Raw genomic sequence first — 23,727 nt, forward strand, 5'->3', positions numbered from 1 at the left:
TCCTCCTGGCTGCTCTGGGGATTAGCTCCTTCCAGGAACTGCACTCTCCTCTGGCAGTCTCTCCATCCTGGGTCCTCTCTCTCTCTCTGAGGCCCCCTTTTCTCCAGGAACTGCAGCTTCCTCTTCACAACGTGGCCCTCCTGCCAGCTCACTATGGTCCTCCCATTCCAGGGTATTGAAGTCTTCCAAGGCAAACTGTCCCAGGCAGTCTACTCTCTGTTTCATGTCACTTGCCCTGAGGCTGGTAGGGGAACCTGGGCCCACCCCCTACTCTGGGTTCCCTATCCCCTGTGGCTGATAGGGGAACCTGGGCCCGCCCCCTACTCTGGGTTCCCTATCCCATACCTTGATGCTTTTCCCCAGAGCCTTTCCTACCTTCCTGGCTTTCCCCCTCTCTGGGTTTACCAGCCCAAACTCCTTCCTCCCAGGGAGCAACTGTAGGCTACCTATCTCTGTCGCCCCAAACACACTTCCCTTCCCCCAGGGAGCAACTGCAGACTACTTCTCTGCAGCACCCCTGCTGCCAATTTCCTGTCTTTGTACATCCAGCCCAGCTATTCCTCCTCAGCTGGGCACCCTCACACAAGGGAACTCCTTTCTCATCATCTGCCTCCTGGCTGATGTGCATAACATACGACTTTGCATCCTTCAGTTTTCCTTATGGAAGCAAACCTCTTATAGAACAAGGCAGAGATTACACTAAGTGCAACCAGGTAAGGCATCAAGTATACTTTCAAGATAAAATATTTACATATACTTCAAAAAAGCCATTGTTATCGTAGACCCAACAAGCCTAGTATACATGGGACCAAGTTACACTCTGTCAAAACACGTTAGAGCTGGGGTCTGAAACTCACGGCCCATGGGCCATCTGCGGCCCACGAACCGCCCCAATGCAGCCCGTGGGGCTCCAGCAGTTTTGGGACCAGGTCTCTTTCTTCACTCCACCTGCCTCCCCTGGGCGCTTCCCCTCCCTAGCAATTTAAAATGGCCCAGGGCCCCGGCAGCACAGCGGAGCTGAGTGGCGTCTGCCTGCCTGCTGGCCCCTCCCTGCAGCCAATGGGAAGCTGGAGGGGCGGTGCCTAGGATCAGCAGCGCACGGAGGCCCCCTGGTCCAGTCCGCCTTGGAGCCCCAGGTAAGTGCCGCCCCCGCTGACCCCCTCCCAGAGCCTGCATCCCATCCCCTCCCCACACACGCCCTCCTGCCCCCAAACTCCCTCCCAGAGCCTGCGCCCCCTTCCCACCCACACACCCCAGCCCCCAAACTCCCTCCCAGAGCCTGCACCCCAGTATCTAAGGTTCAATTCCTGTAAATGTTTTACACAAATGCTTAGTTTTATGCATGTGAGTAGTCAGGGAGAACCTGTGTGAGTAAAGGTAAGCATATATGTAAGCATTAGCAGGATTGGGAGTGTTAGACTGTAATCTCTTTGAGGCAGAGTCCTTCTCTGCTGGATTGTCTCTAAAGATTTAGCACACTGGATTACTATTATTTAATAATGTGTATAGTGCTACAGAGCTATTAGTTACATTCTCCTTCAATTAAGTCTTATTACCTTGCCCTTCCATTCCTTTATTTATTTTTTCCACAGTGATATAGGTGCTCAGGTAGCCTCAGTATTATTTCATCTTTCCTCTTTATCCTGGGAAGTAGCTCCTTGCCTGGAAATGCACTCATTTTGCTTAGCATGTGGTTAGGTGGACGGGGCCAACTTAAACAGGTCTCCTAGAATGTGAAGGTCAATCTATCATAAATTAAACTAGTTGACAGGCCTGCAAGGGAAATAGTTAATGAACTATCTGTGTTATATTAAAGTTAGTGTAACTAGCCAGGTACATTTACTATCTAGTTAAGTTTGGTATGTGTTATTATTAAGAAAAGATTCCTGCCGGTCCAAGCCTTTTGTTTTGTGAGATCCCAAAATGGCAAAAAATGGTGGGGGAGAGATCAGGTTCAGATGATTTACCTCTAACTCTTGTCCCAACATGAGAGTGGGGTTGGGAAGGGTTTCTAATGATGAATTCACAAAAAGAAAAGGAGTGCTAGTGGCACCTTAGAGACTAACCAATTTATTTGAGCATGAGCTTTCTTGAGCTACAGCTCACTTCATCGGATGCATTAACATGACTGCTACTCTGAAAATAGTGATAAATTGTTTCCTACCTTTTGGTCACACACCCAAAAATAGTCAGATCACAGTTTGCAGAGATATGCGGAGCCATACAGCCATTTGCTTTGCTGAGATTTCAGGTAGGCCCTACCTAATGGACAAAAATAAGAGATTAAATGAAATGGTGGCTAGTTATTTACATGAATAAAAACCTATTCACTCTTAGAAACCTGAGGCCTGAAGTGTTCTAAGGAGCACTCATTTTCAACATTTCCTCTGTCTTTTCTCCATAGGGCTTATGATTGCAAAGATTAACATTCTAGAGCACAGCAGCTTGCTTAGCTGGTGCCTAGAGCCGGTCCTGAGCACAGGCAGGTTAATTATGAACTAATTCAATTCTGTTGCACTCAGAGGATAGGAATATCTACACTGTAATCAGAGGTGGGACTGCAGCACATGTTGACACACCGGAACTAGCTTTGATTTAACTAACTCAAATAACAACAGCAATGAAGCAACCACAGCACGGGTGGCAACATGGGCTAGTCACTAAAATACATACCCAGGGTCCCAGGTGAGAAAGGAAAACATTGCACTCTGCATTTAGTTGGAGTGTGCTAGTTCAGAATTGGGAGTTTCATTGCTCAATTGGTAGCAACCATCTTTTCCTTTATACCTACTATAATTTTTGGTTGGTTCTATGACTCAGTCTAATCTAAACCAAGTGAAATCTTGTTCTCTCCAATAGAAGAAGATTCTCCCTCCTCTCTCAACAGAAGGTGAGATCTCCCACCCTGCTGCATGACAAGTGTGGCCTCCTCCCCGGGTTCACCCACTTCACACTTCTACTAGCTCTGCTTGGACAAGTTAGTTTTTGCTTGCCCTTGGCTTCTGATATAATGCCCTTATGCTGATTCCCAGCCAAAGGCATGGTTCAAGACCTAATAGCAGGGAAGATGGTGTCATAAATATAAAGGGAAGGGTAAACCCCTTTGAAATCCCTCCTGGCCAGGGGAAAGCTCCTCTCACCTGTAAAGGGTTAAGAAGCTAAAGGTAACCTCGCTGGCACCTGACCAAAATGACCAATGAGGAGACAAGATACTTTCAAAAGCTGGGAGGAGGGAGAGAAACAAAGGGTCTGTGTCTGTCTGTTGCTGGGTCTTTGCCAGGGACAGAACAGGAATGGAGTCTTAGAACTTTTAGTAAGTAATCTAGCTAGGTATGTGTTAGATTATGATTTCTTTAAATGGCTGAGAAAAGAATTGTGCTGAATAGAATAACTATTTCTGTCTGTGCATCTTTTTTGTAACTTAAGGTTTTGCCTAGAGGGGTTCTCTATGTTTTTGAATCTAATTACCCTGTAAGATATCTACCATCCTGATTTTACAGGGGGGATTTCTTTATTTCTATTTACTTCTATTTTTTATTAAAAGTCTTCTTGTAAAAACTGAATGCTTTTTCATTGTTCTCAGATCCAAGGGTTTGGGTCTGTGGTCACCTATGCAAATTGGTGAGGCTTTTTATCCAATATTTCCCAGGAAAGGGGGGGTGCAAGTGTTGGGAGGATTGTTCATTGTTCTTAAGATCCAAGGGTCTGGGTCTGTAGTCACCTAGGCAAATTGGTGAGGCTTTTTACCAAACCTTGTCCAGGAAGTGGGGTGCAAGGGTTTTGGGAAGTATTTTGGGGGGAAAGACGCGTCCAAACAGCTCTTCCCCAGTAACCAGTATTAGTTTGGTGGTGGTAGCGGCCATTCCAAGGATAACGGGTGTAATATTTTGTACCTTGGGGAAGTTTTGACCTAAGCTGGTAAAGATAAGCTTAGGAGGTTTTTCATGCAGGTCCCCACATCTGTACCCTAGAGTTCAGAGTGGGGGAGGAACCTTGACAGATGGACTAACGGATGGGCAAGGGTTTCCAGCAGCAGGGAGGAAGGGCAGTTTGGGATTCTATAGTGCACAAGGTCCAAAGTTGTGCACTTCCTTTAGCCTTAGCATTTTCCATTTAGTCCATAGAATTTAGCCAAGATTAATTTACTCAGAGTTAATATAGCATTAAGGTAAAGAAGTTAAGTGTTCAGCAGTCTGGAAACTCCAGAAAAAAACATAATGTTAGGCCTAATGCAAAGGTCAATTCATTGTAATAGTTACTTCTAACAATTTACCTTTTGTCAACTCTGCATAGGTAGAAATATTTTCCCTTGGTCTTCAAGGAATAACAGAGTGTGCAGTCTAAATGTGTATTACTCTCAAACTGGAATCTGATTTATATTAGCTTATAACACTCTATTCCACCTTGCATTTTGCTGTGATGCTGGGAGTTCCTTTCCCAGACCTGAAGAAGAGCTCTGTGGGTATGTCTACACAGCAATGTAAGCCTATGGTTAGTGGAACTCAAGTCAGCTGACCTCTGTCAGGGAACCCTTGAGAATCTACACTGCATTCTAACCATAGCTTGAGGATTTTCTGACCTGGGCTTGAACCTTGGGCTCTGGTATCCACACTGCAATGCGTAGACGCAAGTCAAAGTAACCCTATCCTGGGGAATGCCTAAAGCTACTGCCCTCTAGTGTCGACACTCTAGCCCTATGAATGTATTGCACGTAGGAAAACTCTCCTGCCCACCCTGTTTCCTGATTGTCATGATGCTATTGATAGGACTTGGGTGCCCATACTGAGCAGTGAGTAAATAAGCAGCATAATTATCTCCTTTGGTGGCTTTCTCAGTAGAATGACTGTAGTTAGAGAAGGCTATGTATGAACTGTCATCTAATCTGAGAACTAGGCTCTCCACCTCTAGGCTGAGTCACACTGGCAAAAAAATGCATACAAATGCATATATTTGAAAATGTAGAAAACATCAAAAATATTTAAATAAATGGTATTCTATTATTTAAACAATAAATAACATGTTCTATTATTTAAACAATAATAGAATAGCATTTACAGTAACTCCTCACTTAACATCATCCTGGTTAATGTTGTTTCGTTGTTATGTTGCTGATCTGTTACAGAACATGCTTGTTTAAAGTTGCGCAATGCTCCCTTATAACGTTGTTTGGCAGCCGCCTGCTTTGTCCACTGCTTGCAGGAAGAGCAGCCCGTTGCAGCTAGCTGGTGGGGGCTTGGAACCAGGGTGGACCGGCAGCCCCCTTTCAGTTCTCCTAAGTTCCCTGTGCACCCGCCCAGCAGGCTATCACTTGCCTGGCAGTTCAGCTGTCCCTCCCCCCACTGCTGTGTGCTACTCCTGCCCTCTGCCTTGGAGCTGCTCCCGGGAGCCTCCTGCTTGCTGTGCAGAGGGTGGGGGAAGAGGGGTGTTAATGTCAGGGTGTCCCCCTCCCCTGCTCTTGTACCCCATCTCCACAGAGCGGGGGGGGGGCAGGGAATGACACAACAGGGCTCAGAACGGAGGGAACTTGCTGGCAGCAGCTGCTACCCAAGATCCATAAACCTGGAAATCCTGGACACCCCATCATCTCAGGCATTGGCACCCTGACAGCAGGATTGTCTGGCTACGTAGACTCCCTCCTCAGGCCCTATGCTACCAGCACTCCCAGCTATCTTCGAGACAGCACTGACTTCCTGAGGAAACTACAATCCATCGGTGATCTTCCTGAAAACACCATCCTGGCCACTATGGATGTAGAAGCCCTCTACACCAACGTTCCACACAAAGATGGACTACAAGCCATCAGGAACAGTATCCCCGATAATGTCACGGCAAACCTGGTGGCTGAACTTTGTGACTTTGTCCTCACCCATAACTATTTCACATTTGGGGACAATATATACCTTCAAATCAGCAGCACTGCTATGGGTACCCGCATGGCCCCACAGTATGCCAACATTTTTATGGCTGACTTAGAACAACGGTTCCTCAGCTCTCGTCCCCTAATGCCCCTACTCTACTTGTGCTACATTGATGACATCTTCATCATCTGGACCCATGGAAAAGAAGCCCTTGAGGAATTCCACCATGATTTCAACAATTTCCTTCCCACAATCAACCTCAGCCTGGACCAGTCCACACAAGAGATCCACTTCCTGGACACTACGGTGCTAATAAGCGATGGTCACATAAACACCCTATACCGGAAACCTACTGACCGCTATGCAGTTCATGCCTCCAGCTTTCATCCAGACCACACCACACGATCCATTGTCTACAGCCAAGCGCTACGATACAACCTCATTTGCTCCAACCCTTCAGAGACAAATACCTACAAGATCTCTATCAAGCATTCTTACAACTACAATACCCACCTGCCGAAGTGAAGAAACAGATTGATAGAGCCAGAAGAGTACCCAGAAGTTACCTACTACAGGACAGGCCCAACAAAGAAAATAACAGAACGCCACTAGCCAGCACCTTCGGCCCCCAACTAAAACCTCTCCAACGCATCATCAAGGATCTACAACCTATCCTGAAGGACGACCCATCACTCTCACAGATCTTGGGAGACAGGCCAGTCCTTGCTTACAGACAGACCCCCAACCTGAAGCAAATACTCACCAGCAACCACACAACAGAACCACTAACCCAGGAACCTATCCTTGCAACAAAGCCCGTTGCCAACTGTGCCCACATATCTATTCAGGGGACACCATCATAGGGCCTAATCACATCAGCCACACTATCAGAGGCTCGTTCACCTGCACATTTACCAATGTGATATATGCCATCATGTGCTAGCAATGCCCCTCTGCCATGTACATTGGCCAAACCGGACAGTCTCTATGTAAAAGACTAAATGGACACAAATCAGACGTCAAGAATTATAAAATTCAAAAACCAGTCGGAGAACACTTCAATCTTTTTGGTCACTCGATTACAGACCTAAAAGTGGCAATTTTTCAACAAAAAAGCTTCAAAAACGGACTCCAACGAGAGGCTGCTGAATTGGAATTAATTTGCAAACTGGACACTGTTAACTTAGGCTTGAAGAAAGACTGGGAGTGGATGGGTCATTACACAAAGTAAAACTATTTCCCCATGTTTATTTTCCCTCTCTACTGTTCCTCACACGTTCTTGTCAACTGCTGGAAATGGCCCACCTTGATTATCATTACAAAAGGTTTTTTTCTCTCCTGCTGATAATAGCTCACCTTACCCGATCACTCTCGTTACAGTGTGTATGGTAACTCCCATTGTTTCATGTTCTCTGTGTATATAAAATCTCCCCACTGTATTTTCCACTGCATGCATCCAATGAAGTGAGCTGTAGCTCACGAAAGCTTATGCTCAAATAAATTGGTTAGTCTCTAAGGTGCCACAAGTACTCCTTTTTCTTATTGTAATTCAGTGGGAGGAATAGTCTTGGCTACCCTCCTTCATGTCTTAAAATGGAATCTCTCTGGTAATTATAGTTAATTCTTTGTCTGGTTTTAAGACAAAAGAAAATGAATTTTCAGTCCTGGTAAAAGGTAGTTGATTGGCAGTTTAGGAGGCCAAAGTCCATTAATTGAAAGTGGGCACCAGAAATGTAAACTCTCATTCTCGCTCAGCCCATTACCTACAATTATCACCTGGAAGGGAGAAAGGGAGGGAAGCTTAATCTCCCCATATACTTTTCTGATATTACACCTCACCTACCTTCTCTCTCTAATACTTTGGGACCAACACGGCTACAACAGTTCTTAGAATGTGACAGTGTCAACTGTTTGCACCAACTAGTACCAATTATGCTAGCTGTGGAGGTGATGACTCACAGGAATTGATCTTAATTTGTGACTTTTGAGTAGCTTGGCCACATGAGATGAAATCTTTTGGTCTGTCTTGTCTTTGGCTGAGTTTGCTAGATCTCATAGGCACGGCAACAACTGTAGAGCTGTAAACACACTGGCAAAGTAAACAAAACAGAAAATCATCACCAGTGTAGGACTGTCTGACTTGAATCTGTCAAAGTCAGATTCAGGACTCACATAATTTGTCAGACCACTCTGTTGATTAGCACAGCGCTTTGCTAATGCACCCAGATGTGAGCCCCTCTCTGAGGCTCAAGATAACTTATTTATACAGCTAAGCCAAAGCCAAATTAACATAAGAGACAAAAGAAAGCAGAAACTGACAAATATACATAGATATCTTATTTGCATACTAACGTTTACCAATCTCCTAGCTCAGTAGAAGCTCTAAGTTAATTAGTTTGAGGACCCATTGTCTCACACTCCTTAATGTTTCTCTTCCTGACAACTATATTTCAACAAACCCTTCAAGTAGCATTTCTTTAATGAATTATAATTTCAATATAATTCATTCTACTTTCACAAATCCAAAGAGGGGAGGAGAGGTTCCCCACTGTTCCAAAAGCACTTTAGTAACAGCTAAACACTAAAAGGAGGACCATGAGAGTCTCAGCTTTTAAGAGCACAGGTCTGGATCATACAAAGTGAGCCAGTGGCATCCTGAACTTTGCAGGATTCTGACCACGAATGCTGTTATACTGGATCTGATGGCCTATCTAGACTATTTTCCTGCTTCCAGTGGCCATTAAGTTTCAAGAGAAGGTCAAGGTTCCCCATTTATGCTATATTATGATATGGAGACAAAAACATCTTCCTGAACGCCTCAGGCAATCATATTACATCCAGAGGCATGAGGTTTGGTTTCCCTTGTCACACTGACTGAACTGTGATAGGTTTCAGAGTAACAGCCATGTTAGTCTGTATTCGCAAAAAGAAAAGGAGTACTTGTGGCACCTTAGAGACTAACCAATTTATTTGAGCATAAGCTTTCTGATGAAGTGAGCTGTAGCTCACGAAAGCTCATGCTCAAATAAATTGGTTAGTCTCTAAGGTGCCACAAGTACTCCTTTTCTCTTTGAACTGTGATATAAACTCACTAATGCTGGCTCCATATTTCAATTATATTTTCTGGATCAAGTAAATTTAAGGGTAAATGTCTCCAGTTTTGCCATTATATGTAATCACATCTGATGGAATCAAATTGTCAGTATTCAAAAAGCTCTTTTATGTAGTATTCAGTAATGACCATTAGGAACTGGAAAAAAGATTAGTAGCAACCTACAACAGAAGTAACAGCTTTTTCCCTGGACTAAATTATACTTTGGAGTATATGCACAGAGCTTTGTTTTTGAAAGTTTAATTTTATGGCACTTCACAGTAAACAACCATATGGCTTTGTAAAGGCTTTTCATATGTGTGAGGATCTTGCATAGCTTGAAGTAGTTTTTAAATTAGTCCACTGTGGTTTGCTCAGTGGGACACACTGTATGCATCAAGCAACCAAAAGCCAAGTGTGGGACAAAGGAGCAAAGGGGAGACCATACATAATGGAGTGCTGGGAGCTCCGGAAATCACATTAAGAAAGCTAGCAAAGACATCTGTAATTATCACTTTAGGGCTGACTGCCTTTTAATATTAGCAAAGAACAGAAGTTGGAACAAAAATGTCTGCTTGGAGACAGAAATTTGGATCCATTTCACATGACTGTGATACCTACTGCAGGGGCACAATGCATACCTGGGCCTGCAACAAATCCTCATCTGGTTTAAAAAAACTGAATTTACTTAATCTTCCAGACTGTCAAAATGCTATTACACATTTGAGTTTTAAAGGGGGTACTGCTGGGTTAAACACTACAAGTCAAATCCTTGCACAGGCAAGACTCCTTGAAGTCAAGAGGAGCTTTGTCTGAGTAAGGACCAAGTAAAAAGTCTTCAGGATTGAATCCTATATTCGTGAAAACCCACACATTCCCTTATGTTACAATTAACACCCAGGTTATTAAAACTTAGAATTCAAACTCTCGACTTTAGACTATTTATGCACTTTGCTCACTTTTTGCATATCACTTAGCTTTGAGGATGAGTATAGACTCGTCAGTTTCACTTTTGTTTATATTCAGTTTGTAGTTAGTTTCTTTAGGATTGTAGCCTTGACCTGACATAAATAATTAAACGTGGGGGATGCCTCATTTCTTGGAAGACAGGAGAAGGGAGGTAAATTGGTTAGCAGGCTGAAAAGGGACTCTTTGTGCTAAGATAAGTAAATGGGTAAGTAAGCTAGGAGACAGAATGTAATGTTCTCTCAAGCTAAAAGGGGGAACACTGAGGGAACTCTTTACTACAAACAAGTTAATGGACAAGATAAGTCAGGAATGTAAAGAGTAGGTCCAGTGTCAACAGTGTGTGAACAAGGATTAGTCCCTACCATGTAACCAAGCCAATCCAAAAATGTGTAATGAACCATATATAGTTAAGGCTAAGATTTTGTCATGCATATTTTTAGTAAAAGGCAGGGACAGGTTATGGGCAAGAATGAAAAATTCACAGAAGCCTGTGACCTGTCCCTGACTTTTACTAAAAATATCCATGATAAAATGGGAAGGGACTGGGCAGCTGCAGGGTGGCTGGGAACTCCGGGTCCCCCATCACACAGTAGAGCTCAGAGCTCCAGGGTCCCCCTACTCACCGCAGTGTAGGGGAGCTGCAGGGTCCCCCTGCCCTTCCGCGGTAGAGGGGAGCTGCTGGCATCTGCCTGCCCTTCCACAGTGGCTGGAAGCTGCAGGCTATCCCTGCTGTCCATGGGGGCTGGGAGCTTGAGGGCCCGCTGCCTTAGGCAGCAGAGGTACCTCACAGCTCCCTGCAACTGCGGGAGGCAGCAGGACCTTGCAGCTGCCAGGGCTGAAGTCACTGTGGTCTTTGGAAGTGACGGATTCCGTGACTTCCACAAGCTCCGTGACAAAATCGTAGCTTTATGTATAGTAAATGCAATGAGATGTGTAAATGTATATACAAAGAGTGGGTATCTGTGTAACTTTGGATCTGTGATGTTCCCTGTATCCATCCCCCTGCATTTAAGTCTAATCAACTCAGCGTAGCATTGCTGTACGCCAAATAAAAATACCTGGGTAATGAAGTCTAGAGTCAAACTGAGTTCTTGGGAAAATGTCTGAGAAAGAATCCCAATAATTTCATGTTCAGGTTATCATGTAGTAGCACTATGCTACAAATTTTGATTTGCAAACAGTGTCAGAACTTTAGGGAAAGGCCTGTTGGGCTTACGTTTTGTAAAAGTTTATTTTTAAAGACAGCCTAAATTTGGACCTTGTAGAAATGAGGGTTTTTAAATGTTTAGAAATTAAAGCTCTCCTCAGTACCACTAACCCAAAAAGAATCCCTACTGTAGTGCAGTCCCATGCTACAAAGGGGCTTAGAGAAAAATGAAAATGGACTCCTTTATAACAAGGAAGGGTTTCAGATGTGTAACCCATTTGCCTAATAGGGAAATATTTCTTGAAGAGATATATGGGTGAGGAAGGGTAGGAATGAGTTGGGTCTGGTTCATTGTTGCTAGGCAGATGCACAATTAGCACTGCATGCTCAGAAGTTTCAGGAATTGGTTGTGGTTGTTTTGGATATGCTTAATAGGTTTCTTGTTGCTGGACTCAGGTTCTATGAGGCCAGTAGTCAGGGCAGCTGCTTTGCAAAAGACCATGTGTACTGTAAAAAGAAAAGGAGTACTTGTGGCACCTTAGAGACTAACCAGTTTATTTGAGCATGAGCTTTCGTGAGCTACAGCTCACTTCATCAGATGAAGTGAGCTGTAGCTCACGAAAGCTCATGCTCAAATAAATTGGTTAGTCTCTAAGGTGCCACAAGTACTCCTTTTCTTTTTGCGAATACAGACTAACACGGCTGTTCCTCTGAAACATGTGTACTGTGTGGGTTTGGAGACGCTGAGCCCCAGGAGCAGAAAGCAGGCGGTTTTCCCTACATCTGAAGCATTTTGCAGCAGATCAGTGATATTGTTAACAATTCAACAGGGAAACCATACCAGTGTTAAGTTTAGAAACAGAAAACTGGGTGGGGAAAACTAATTTCTTTTATTTTAATTGTATACTGAGAATATTGCTTGATTTTAGCCAAACAGTATTAGTTAAATTGTCTCAACCAATATGATTTATCAATTCTTCTCTTATTTAAATGTCATGATGGGGAAAGAGTCATTTATATTCCACTATTGTCAGTTCTGTATTTTTCTTGTAACAGAGTTTTTTATTTATCTATATACTTATAGATTGGAAGGGGAAATATCTGCTGGCTGAGCAGTGGTTGGTGGGACTGCAGATGACCTAGCCAAGTTCTGAAACGTCCGCTTCAGATACACGATTCACTCCTCAATGACCCAAAGAATACCAATACCAAGATTTAACAAAAGAAATCCTTTTGTTTTAACTGTGGGCAAATAGGACATTTTTCAAAACAATTGTGAGAATTCTCCTGACCCCAGTCTAGTACATCAGCCTGTGAGTCAGACAAGGATAAGTAAACACTATCTGCACAAATCCCTGCTCTTTTATAAGTTCTGGTGAAACAGAGGCTTCAACTGCTATATGATTTTCCAGGAAGTTATACTTGTGTACTCTCTTTACACTGGAGTAGGCTAGATCCTCAGTGGGTTTAAATCAGCTTAGTTATGTCAATTTACACGAGCCAAGGATGTGGTTTAATAGTGTTCATTAAATGTAGTTAATTTTAGGTGTCTCCATAATAAAGACAACCACACTTAAAACAATCAAAATTACAAGTGATCAATTTGCACAAATAAGTCTCAAAGGCAGATTAAAGAAACCATAAACATTCCACTGAATTCCAATAAAGAACCTAATAGTAGACTATAAAAGAAAAAAGAGGCCTTGGACATTGCCCAGAAGGATGCTGAAGAAGGACTTAAAAGGAATAGATTACACTGGCAGATTGGTTGCTTTCCTTCTGTTACCTTTTTGGCTGAAGAAGTTAGCCAAAATTCAGGCTAGCATGTTGTTTGAGTTAGGAGAAACTGATATTGGAGTCAGGTATGTCTTTGATGTAATACTATTTGCAAAGAATGTACATACTCCTGTTTCCATTAACACAACAGGAGTAAAACAGCAGGTGACATCTTCTTTGCTCAGTGTTCCAAGCCCCTTTCCAGCCAGCACTTAGTTTCAAAGGTCTCTTTAGGCTTTTCTCAGGGCTACGTTCCCAATGGCTGTGTCATTGGATTTCTGCTGCTTCTCTATCAGCTTCTCCTGTGTTCTTCCTATTTTTCCTCAAACACACACACAAACTTCTCCTATAACAATAACCAGTGAAACTTCTCCACCAAATGGCTCTGTTTCTGACCAGTCTTCCATGTGCTTTTGTTTTGGACAGTGCTCCTAGTATTTCAGCTACTTTGTTCCATAAATGGGCTTAAGGGCATCTTACTTTTATCCCAAACATAGATTGGTTGTTACAACCACCAATTTCAACAACGTTTACCAAACCCATAACACTCAAGGGTCTTCTTGGTATCATTTGGAAATTGTGTTCAGCCTTTGAAAGATGTCACTCCCCAGCTCAGCTCTACAGCATGGACAGAGTTGAAGGAGTAGAAACTGGACTCATGCACGATAGTTGTGTGTATCAACAAACCAGTAATTATTGATTAGTGTTGATGTCACCGAGGGCCATCGCTTCTCCCTGGCTCCAAAGCGTACACTGCCATGCCCAGTCTCAGTCAAGGAGGTTTATTTTTCATAACTGAGGTTAAGAAATGAACAGAACACTGTGTCTTAACCCAGTTCTTGGTCCCAGGTTCAGGGTCACGTCTTCCAGGGGTCTCTGGTGGCATTCTAGTTCCTGGCAGCCTTCCAGCTTCACTCAGCTCTACTCCCCACCTGGAGCAGCAGCCACAGGGCTGTTTCCCTGGCCTCTTGTTCTAGGGAAGGGATCTCAAACTGAGGGCCACATGAGGACTAGCACATTGGCCCAAGGGCCGCATCACTGAAACCTTTTCATACAACAATACAAAAGTATAGTCAAAAACGAAAAAAAAGAAGAGTAATATAATATCCTATTAAAAGTCAATGTATTAACATTTTTAAAACTGTAATGCGAAGAGGGGTTTTAATAAAATATAAACACTCAGTAATGCACCTCACTCCAATGACAAAACACGCATTTACTTTTAGAATTACTTCAGTTAAAGCCACCCGTTTCCCCCCAGCCCCGCTCCCACTCCACCCCTTCCATGAGGCCCCACCACTGCCCCACCTCTTCCCACCCCTCCCCTGCCCCCATTCCAACCCCTTCCCCAAATCCCTGCCTCGGCCCCATCTCTTCTCTGCCTCCTCCCCTGAGCGTGCTGCATCCCTGCTCCTCCCCTGTCCCTCCTGGAAAGTCCTAAGCACCGCCAAGCAGCTGTTTGGCGGCGAGAAGCGCTGGAAGATAGGCGGAGGAGCGGGGATACAGTGCATTCGGGGAGGGGCAGGGGGTGAGAGGAGTTTGGCTGCTGGTGGAGTCGGTGCCTATGGTGGGCCGCAGGAAATAACTCCGCATGTTTGAGACCCCTGCTCTAGGGACTGCCACAGAAGTTAGGTCCACTCCAGTACAGCTTCCTCTGCCAGTGCTGGGTTCAGCCTGTCTCAGTTCTTCCTTCCTTCAGATGCCCACTAACAGACCTTTGTAGGCCCAGGTCTATCCTGGCCCTCTTTAATTAGCTGAATTTCCAGGGGAGCCTGGCTCTGTCTGTCAACAGAGACCAGCTACCCTTTGACTGTGGACAAAAATGGGTAAAAGGATAACGTCAGGCAATAATAAGTAAAATGTTACTTGAAAGATAACAGAGGCAGATGCGTGGGAAATGAGGAAGGACGATGGGATCGGAGAGTTTATTTCACAGCCTCTATGAACTTTTGCAGACTAGTGAATGAGACCAAGATTTTCAGTATAAGGGCCTAAAGTTAGCCTCCAAAGCATCCGAACAAAGGAAGTTGCTGGCTGCTCAGTACTTTGGAATAATCAGACAACTTAAATAAGTGCTTAAATATAGATTTAGAAGCCCAAATGTAGACATTTATATTTTTAAATCTTCAACTGCATTTTTTTTATCTCCCCCCTCAACATTGCATACATTTTGTCTGTTGTAAGGTGCTTGCACTCATGCTTACCTGAAGTGGGCATACACATGGTCTTGTTAAGATTCTGTTGCAACACTCTATAACACCTAATATTCCAACCACCTACTTTCTTGAAAAAAAAAAAAAGAAAAAAAAAGGTCTCTGTTGTTGGCACAAAAGTTGCTTTGTTTTGTGTAGAATATTGTTTCACAAATGAAGCACTGGGGAACAGGGGTGAACAGTAAGAATAATGATCTTTACATCCATCTATAGCAAAGCAGAGCAAGTAACAGGCCCTTCAATTGCCTAACAAGAATGATTCTTAGTTTCTAAATCAGGGTATGAAACATAAATACTTATGGACAGGATAGCAACTGCAGTACCAGTGATGTGCTGCCCATGTATTAGGAAAGAGAACCTCAAAATTTTCCCAATAATCCAATGTTAAATCCTTGTTCCAGAAAAGCATGTGAAGCCCTAAGGGAGAATATACTAATTTATTTTCCTTTTTTTAAAAAGCCATTCATAACTTTAACCCAAAATAGTGACAAAAGCACTTAAAACTTGTAAAATCATTAGCTTGAAATATTTCCATTGCTCTCCTGAAAGTTACTCAGACTGTAAGGACAGTAGTGCACTGAATTCAGGTTGTACTGTTTGAGGTGATGAGGTTGGCATGAACATCTTATGAGGAAGGAGTCCCATTAGAAATTGGAAAATCTACCAATTGGTCAAATCTGGTCCATTCCATAGGTAATACATTCTCTCTTCCAAAGCATATTTATGAGCCCCAAGGACAAATCTCTGGCAAGAATACTATAGGAGTGTCCAGTGAACATCAGCAGAAGCTGGAAAGTGACCCCAACACGCAACTTTGATAGCAGAATTTCAGCAGTGGGCCAGATAAGTACTCACCAATGTGTCACTATAAGCAGCTCCTCTGTGACATCTGCACTGGGTATTGGGTCATCTAGTTCCATGTCACTGTCAATCCTATTGGCCTACCACAGGCCCATTTCCACTGGACTATCACTATACAGGGGATGCAGAAGCAATGGCACCCTGCCTTCTTGGATGTTAAATGGTATGGAAGGGCTTATGCTGGCCCTTCATATCAGGACAAATTTCACCAGTTAAATAATTGGCTAGTGTGTTTGGATTTCTCTTACTTGCAGATATTCCCCTGGTTTTGTCAGATTTTGATCTTTTGTTTAGTTTCATGAGTCTTGTATGTTGGTTTTCCTTCAAGTTTTATTTTCATTTGCTTAGTGATTTTCATGTTTAGATTTTTTTTTTTTTTGAGTTTGCTCAATTGATTTCTGTGTTGATGTGTTTAATTGGAAATCTTTGGCTCTGTAACAGGGTGACTTGCCCCTGGGCTGGAGAGCCTGGGGTTGAGCTAGCCCTAGTTACAAGATGAGCTCCATCTGAGAGGAATCAGGTGATTCAAATATAAAAGGCATCCAGAGGTTGTAGGGAAGGTTTGTTTGGATGGAAGTAAGTAAGTAAGTAGCAGCAGCAGCAGCTCCGGCTGCTAGAGGTAGGTGGTCTGATAGTAAGGTGGGGAAGCCCAATAGGAGACTATGTGGAACTAGAGCTGGTGAAAGACTGTATTTGTTTTGGGATGTTTGAGTTCTGTTTTTGACAAACTCTGTTGCCAGCCTGATGGACAGTGAATCAAAGGACTTAGGGCTCAGAATGTGAGTGGAAAATGTGAGTTTTTAAGGGGACTCTGATAAAGGGGAAATGGAGATTAGTAGCAGCTGCAGAACTAAAGGCTCATAAAAATGGTAAAACTCAGATACATCAGAAAGTTTCACAAAGCCCTGTTTGGCATTATCTTCACTGCAGGGTGGGGGGAGGAGACAAAGGTGTGCTCTTACCTGGTGTTAACCAATATGTGGTAAAGGCTGTGTGAAGAAAATTCTAGGTTTCTCCATAGTCTTTAATTTGACTTGCTAAGTCAAGCAAAAACTACAAACTGCCTTATTTTTTGCTATAATTGTCATGTATGAGCTAACTCGCATTATGACAACACCTTTTTTTCCAAGAGAAGATGTACATTTTAAAATACTCCTATATCCAATCAATATTCTTTATATTCCTAGCTGCTATTTTGTTAGCAGGTTATATTTTAGCTTGCTTATGGCACTATTATTTTGTCTTTGCAAAACTATACATTCTTAACAGAACATACATCCTGAACAGATGTAATTTTCAATTCTAAGTCCTGGAAATATTAACTCATAGACTTCAAGGTCAGAAGAGACCATTGTGATAATCTAGTCTGACTCCCTGTATAATGCAGGCTATAGAACTTCCCTATAATAATTCCTAGAGCATATCTTTTAGAAAAACATCCAGTCTTGATTTTAAAATTCATAATGGCATAGATTCTACATCACTATCATGACCCTTGGTAAATATTCCAATGGCTAAAAATGATAGGCTCAGTGAAACTATTCAAGTCTGTACACTTACTTATATGTCAATGTTTGTAAGATCAGGGCCAGGGTAGCCTTCTCTAGTATCCGGAGTAAGGACTAGAGGCTTCAAAGAAGGGTACCCGGAGTAAGGACTAGAGGCTTATACCTGACTCTGCCTATGAGTGACACTGGAGAAGTGATTTACTGTGCCTATGCCCATATCCATCTTACAGATGGGTATAACACATCTACCTCACATGACTGTTGTGAAATCAGTTAATTTTGGTGTCTAATCCTATGAATATAAGAACAGCCATACTGGATCAGACCAATGGTCCATCTAGCCCAGTATCCTGTCTTCCAACAGTGGTCAATGCCAGGTACTTCAGAGCAAATGAACAGAACAGGTAATCATCAAGTGATCCATCCCGTCACCCGTTCCCAGCTTCTGGCAAACAGAGGTTAGGGACACTTCAAAGCATGGTTTTACATCCTGGCTAATAGCCATTGATGGACCTATCCTCCATGAACGTATGTAGTTATTTTTTGATCCCTGTTAGTCTTGGCCTTCACAACATCCTCTGGCAAAGAGTTCCACAGGTTGACTATGTGTTGTGAAGGAATATTGCCTTTTGTTTGTTTTAAACCTGCTGCCTATTAATTTCATTTGGTGACCCTTGGCTCTTCTATTATGAGGAGTAAATAACACTTTTTCCACACCACTCATGATTTTATAGACCTCTATCATATCCCCCCTTAGTCATCTCTTTTCCAAGCTGAAAAATCCTAGTCTTATTCATCTCTCCTCATACGGAAGCTGTTCCATACCCTAATCACTTTTGTTGCCCTTTTCTATACCTTTTCCAATTCCAATATATCTTTTTTGAGATAGGGTGACCAGATCAGCATGCAGTATTTAAGATGTGAGCATACCATGGATTTGCATAATGGCATTATGATATTTACTGTCTTATTATCTATCTCTTTCCTAATGATTCCCAACATTGCTAGCTTTTTTGACTGCTACTGCATACTGAGCAGATGTTTTCAGAGAACTATCTAGAGGTCTTTCTTCAGTCGTAACAGCTAATGTAGACTCCATCATTTGTATGTGTAGTTAAGAATGTTTTCTAATGTGAAGTACTTTGCATTTATCAACATTGAATTTCATCTGCCATTTTGTCCCTTTGTAACTCTTTGCAGTCTGCTTTGGACTTAACTATCTTGAGTAGTTTTGTATCAGCAAATTTTGCCACCTCACTGTTTACCCCTTTTTCCAGCTCATTTATGAATATGTTGAATAGTACTGGTCCCAGTACAGACCCCTGGGAGATACCAGTATTTACCTCCACTCTGAAAACTGACCATTTATTTCTATCATTTGTTTCCTATCTTTTAACCAGTTACCGATTCATGAGAAGACTTCCCCTCTTGTCCTATGACAGCTTACTTTGCCTAAGAGCCTTTGGTGAGGGATCTGGTCAAAGGCTTTCTGAAAATCTAAGTACACTATATCCACTGGATTATCCTTGTCCACATGCTTGTTGACCTCCTCAAAGAATTCTAGTAGATTGGTGAGGCATGATTTCCCTTTACAAAAATCACGTTGACTCTTCCCCCAAAAATCATGTTCATTGATGTGTCTGATAATTCTGTTCTTTATTATAGTTTCAACCAATTTGCCTGGTACTGACATTAGGCTTACTGGTCTGTGATTGTTGATCACTGCTGGAGCCTTTTTTTAAAAAAAATTGGTGTCAAATTAGCTATCCTCTAGTCATCTGGTACAGAAGCTGATTGAAGTGATAGGTTACATCCCACAGCTGGTAGTTCTGCTATTTCATATTTGAGTTTCTTCCAAACTCTTGGGTGAATACCATCTGGTCTTGGTGATTTCTTACTCTTTTTAATTTATCAATTTGTTCTAATGACACCTCAGTTTCTCAGATTTGTCACCTGAAAAGAATGGCTCAGGTTTGGGAATCTCCCTCACATCAGACATGAAGACCGATGCAAAGAATTCATTTAGTTTCTCTGCAATGGCCTTATCTTCCTTGAGTGCTCCTTTAGCATCCCGATTTCCTGTGGCCCCACTGGTTGTTTAGCAGGCTTCCTGCTTTCGATGTACTTAAGCACTATGCTTTGTAATAAGTGTTTTTAAATTATGAGTACCTCTATGCGACTGCTCTTGGCTCACATTACTGAGCAATAATTGTAGCTTCTTATCCCAAGCCCTCCATATGACAAGTGTTTAGGGTTTATCAACTCCTTCTTTAGGTCCTGAAAGTATCTTGTTGGTATATTCTCTAAGGCAGAGGTGGGAAAACTTTTTGGCCTGAGGGCCACATCTGGGTGGGGAAATTGCATGCATGACCATGAATGTAGGGGTTGGGGGGTGCGGTGTGCAGGAAGGGGCTCAGGGCAAGGGGTTGGGGCAGAGGAGGGGTGCAGGTTTATGAGGGGGCTCAGGGAAGGGGGTTGGGGTGCAGGAGGGGGCTCAAGGCAGTGATGCAGGGAGGGGTGCAAGGTGCAGCAGGGGGCTCAGGACAGGGAGTTGGGGTGGGGGTACAGGAGAGGTTCGGGCTCCGGCCTGGCGCCGCTTACCTGGAGCAGTTCCAGGGTGGCAGCAGCATGCGCCAGGGCAGGCTTGGGGGGCAGAGGGCTCAGTGCACTGCCCTTGCCTGTGGGTACCTCCCTCAAAGCTCCCATTAGCCGGGCACTGAGCCCTCTGCCTCCCCTCCCCCAGGGGCTGTAGGGACATGGTACCGGACGCTTCTGGGACTGGCGGCGCCACAAGAGTGACAATCCTGTGGGACGGATCCAAAGCCCTGAGGAGCCGGATCCAGCCCGCAGGCTGTAGTTTGCCCACCCCTGCTCCAAGGAATCTCTTCTGAGGTCATAAAATGAAATTTCATCCTCTATATCTCCAGCATGAGCAGAACAATCTGTCTATCCTTTTAGCTCTAATGGTGCAATCCTCTAATTATCTGAAATTTCATGAGCCCAGAATGCTGAGGACTGAATATTGTCTCTGATGAATGCAGTTTATTACACAGCTATCCAGGCACTCTAGCAAGAATTTATATCTACCCCCAGCTCTCCTTCCTACATACAATCACCTTCTGTTAGTAACTAAGGGTACAGCAATGAAACATCTGTGTACAGGAGAGAGTAGTCTAGCATGACAGGAAGCAGCAAGTTAATCAGTAGTGACTAAAAGTTGTTACCATAAGAAACAATGGTAAGGTATGTGGGCAGGGAGAGAAGCCTGAATTACCACTGTCTGTGGTGCATCATTTCAGAGGGCTCAACATGTCTGGAAAATGAGAAGTCAGGGGAGGGTTTAAACATTAGGAGGAACTGTCCGAATTCCACCTAATGTTTCTACACTGGTTTTGAGGCAGTATGTCTTGTCAAGTTGGTTCCTATGTAACAGCAGCAGGACAGGCACACATCAATTGTTTACGGTTGATAAACACCCCATGACCCATGTAAGAAAGGGACCATGGACTGGCAGAGGGATGGATTAGATGATTTTAAAAGTCAGACAGAGCACGACTACCCTAGCTCCTGAGGTCCTCAGCTACTTTCTCAAGCAAGGTCAGATAGAGGCTCACCTTCCTTCTACCTAGCTAGTAACAGCACAAGGGCTAGTAATGGGAAACCCTAAGAGCAAGGGGGTAGTCTGAAGTTCTATGGAACAGACATTCTACAATCAGTGACTTATTTAGGGGAAGAACATGTAAGGAACCTGCATAACACCCCACCCCAAATTACCAGTTTGTAAACCTTCATCCACCTGCCACTCTTCTCTTCCCTCTGCCATCCACAGCAAAAGAGGGCAATCTCATTTACTAAACCTTGTGCCAGGCCATTTACCTTAATCGGCAGTTCCGCAGACCTTGGTGTGCCTGGCTTCCCTGGACTTCTCCTAAAAAACAGTCAAAGAAACCAGTGGCTAGACTCCAGGGCAATATGTATCCTGTTTTAATTGTGGTGGGGTAAAAACAAGATGAATTTGCCCCTCTGGAAGTAAACCTCTGTCGTCCATGGTACGCTCTTGCACAGAAGTATAATATACCTCACATATGCACTAGCAGATTGTTTTACTGCTGTGTGTGCAGTGTTTGCACAGGCTGCTGTTTTGATGCCACAAACACTAGGAATCTCCTTTACCTACCCCTGGAGGAGGTGGGAGAGTTTTACCAAATACAAACACCTGTCCAGGATGATCTAGAGCAGTGGTTTTCAACCTCTCCAAACGACAGTACCCTTTTCAGAGCAAGACCGCTCCAGGCAGTGCTACTACCAGCTGCAGTGCAGAAGTAAGAGGGGCATGGTTTGGTATAGCCATGGTTTTGTGCTGCTGTTGGTGGCGGTGCTGCATTCAAAGGTGGGTGGCTGGAGAGTAGTGGCTGCTGGCAGAGACGTTCATGTTAGCGCACGAGGACCATTTTTTTTTAAAAAAAAATCCTGTTCCTCTCCCACAATTCCCATTTCCTCCTGTGTTTCTTGAATTTTTCTCCTGCTCCTGCTATTATGGCAGTAGGGCTGGTGGGACGCAGGAGATCCCAGTCCTGATGTAGGGCTCTAGCCTGTTGTAAACTTAAGCAAATATCTCGAGGACCTGATGTACCCCCTGGATGACCTCTGCGCATCCCCAGGGGGATGCGTACCACTGTGTGGAAACCATCCTCTAGAGCAGCGCTTCTCAAGCGATCTGGGGTGGGGGACCAGCAATTTTTTTTCCAATGTGCACACAGACCGGCAGCCGCTGGCTTGTGGCCTGGTGCCGGTCCGCGGACCACCACGTTGAGTAGCACTGCTGTAGATAACTTAGTCCTGCCTCAATGTAGGGGAAAGGCCTAAATACTCCATGATGCTCCCTTCCTCCTTTGGTGACCAGACAGCAAATCTGAAAAAGTGGGATGGGGGGGGGGGGGAGTAAATAGGAGCCTATATAAGGACCCAAAAATCAAGACTGTCCCTATAAAATCAGGACAGCTGGTCACCCTACTTTCCTCCAGTCCTAGGGTTCCCCAGCGTGGTGGACGCTCTCTGGAGCCCTCAGGAGATTGCTTACACACCCAGGGGCGGAAAAATCATCTACCCACCCTTCCCTACCTTTGCTTGGGGGGAGGATTTACCGAGCCTGGCGGGGAAGTCCCCGTCCCCAGAGCAGGCGAGTGCTGCTCCCCACAAAGGGGCAGGCTGCCCTTGGGTAAAGGCCAGAGCTGCTGCGGGGCGGGGTCGCAAATCGCCCGTGGGGAGCAGCGTAGGACACACCCGAGAAGGGGGGGTGCGGGCTCGCCCGCCATGGCTGAGGTGAGGGCCCCGGCGCAGAGGGCGGGAGGCGGTGCCTGAGCCACCCCCACTATCCAGGGCAGGGGCTGGCCGGGTATCACGTGCCGCTCTGCAGAGGCCGGGCGGGCTGCGAGCATCCCGCGGGCTGCGGCGAGCGGGGCGGTCACGGCGGGGAGCCGGAGAGGTAACGGGGGCTGCGGGAGCCGGGGCGCGGGTAAAACTCACCGCAGGGAAGGGGCCGGGGGCTGGAGACGGGCGGAGGGACCCAGCCCAAGCGAGCCGCCTGGCGCTGTGGCCGGGGGGCTGCGGGGGTCCGGCTGGGCCGGTTCCCCTGGGTCGGTTCAGGTGCCGCGGCCGTCTCCTCCCAGCGCCCCCTGTGAAAGGAGGCGTGCGGGCCCCCAGTGCCGGTAGCGGGCCCCCAGTGCCGGTATCGGGCCGCGCATCGCCCGCAGCCGCGAGGAGCCCGCCTCCCGTCCCACCCTCCCCTCTGGTAGCGGCGGAGCCAGGCGCTGAGGACGGAGGGGAAAATCCGGCTGCCAGCCCTGAGCTTCAGCGACCAGCCCCTCACCCCCGCCTCATGTACCCACCTTTTCCCCGCTGTGAGCTGGGCTGGGTCGCTGACGCCTTGCTTGGGTGCAGGTTTTGAGGCTCTGTGGCTGGACAAGCGATTCCTTCAGAGCGTAAACAACCAGGCGTCCTTGTGGCACCTTAGAGACCAACACATTTATTTGGGCATAAGCTTTTGTGGGCTAAAACCCACTTCATCAGATGCATGGAGTGAAAAATACAGTTGGTGGGTATAAATACACAGCACATGAAAAGATGGGAGTTGCCTTACCGTGGGGGGGGGGGGGGGGCGGTCAGTGCTAAGGAGCCAATTCAGTTAAGTTTCAGAGGAACAGCCGTGTTAGTCTGTATTCGCAAAAAGAAAAGGAGTACTTGTGGCACCTTAGAGACTAACCAATTTATTTGAGCATGAGCTTTCGTGAGCTACAGCTCACTT

General features: G+C 44.8%; 1 protein-coding gene and 1 long non-coding RNA gene across 3 annotated transcripts in view; one reads left to right on the plus strand and one right to left on the minus strand.

Moving 5' to 3' along the window:
* Window positions 1-2,169: 2,169 nt before the first annotated feature.
* LOC125620910 (uncharacterized) lies at window positions 2,170-23,516 on the minus strand. 2 transcript variants are annotated; one of them, XR_007352351.2, is made up of 3 exons: window positions 23,312-23,516; window positions 21,300-21,351; window positions 2,170-2,262 (listed from the first exon to the last, which is right to left on the minus strand). It is a non-coding gene; the product is annotated as an uncharacterized LOC125620910 (long non-coding RNA). The 2 variants fall into 2 exon arrangements; XR_012664545.1 differs by lacking the exon at window positions 23,312-23,516 and adding an exon at window positions 22,950-23,172.
* SLC7A6 (solute carrier family 7 member 6) overlaps window positions 22,730-23,727 on the plus strand; it is a 57,635-nt gene continuing 56,637 nt past the window's right edge. Inside the window, exon 1 of the mRNA XM_048817181.2 lies at window positions 22,730-22,908. The gene's annotated coding sequence lies outside the window, so the exon portion shown is untranslated. The remainder of the gene's footprint in view (window positions 22,909-23,727) is intronic.

The sequence above is a fragment of the Caretta caretta genome, chromosome 12, assembly GCF_965140235.1.
Source record: "Caretta caretta isolate rCarCar2 chromosome 12, rCarCar1.hap1, whole genome shotgun sequence".
Lineage (NCBI taxonomy): Eukaryota > Metazoa > Chordata > Testudines > Cheloniidae > Caretta > Caretta caretta.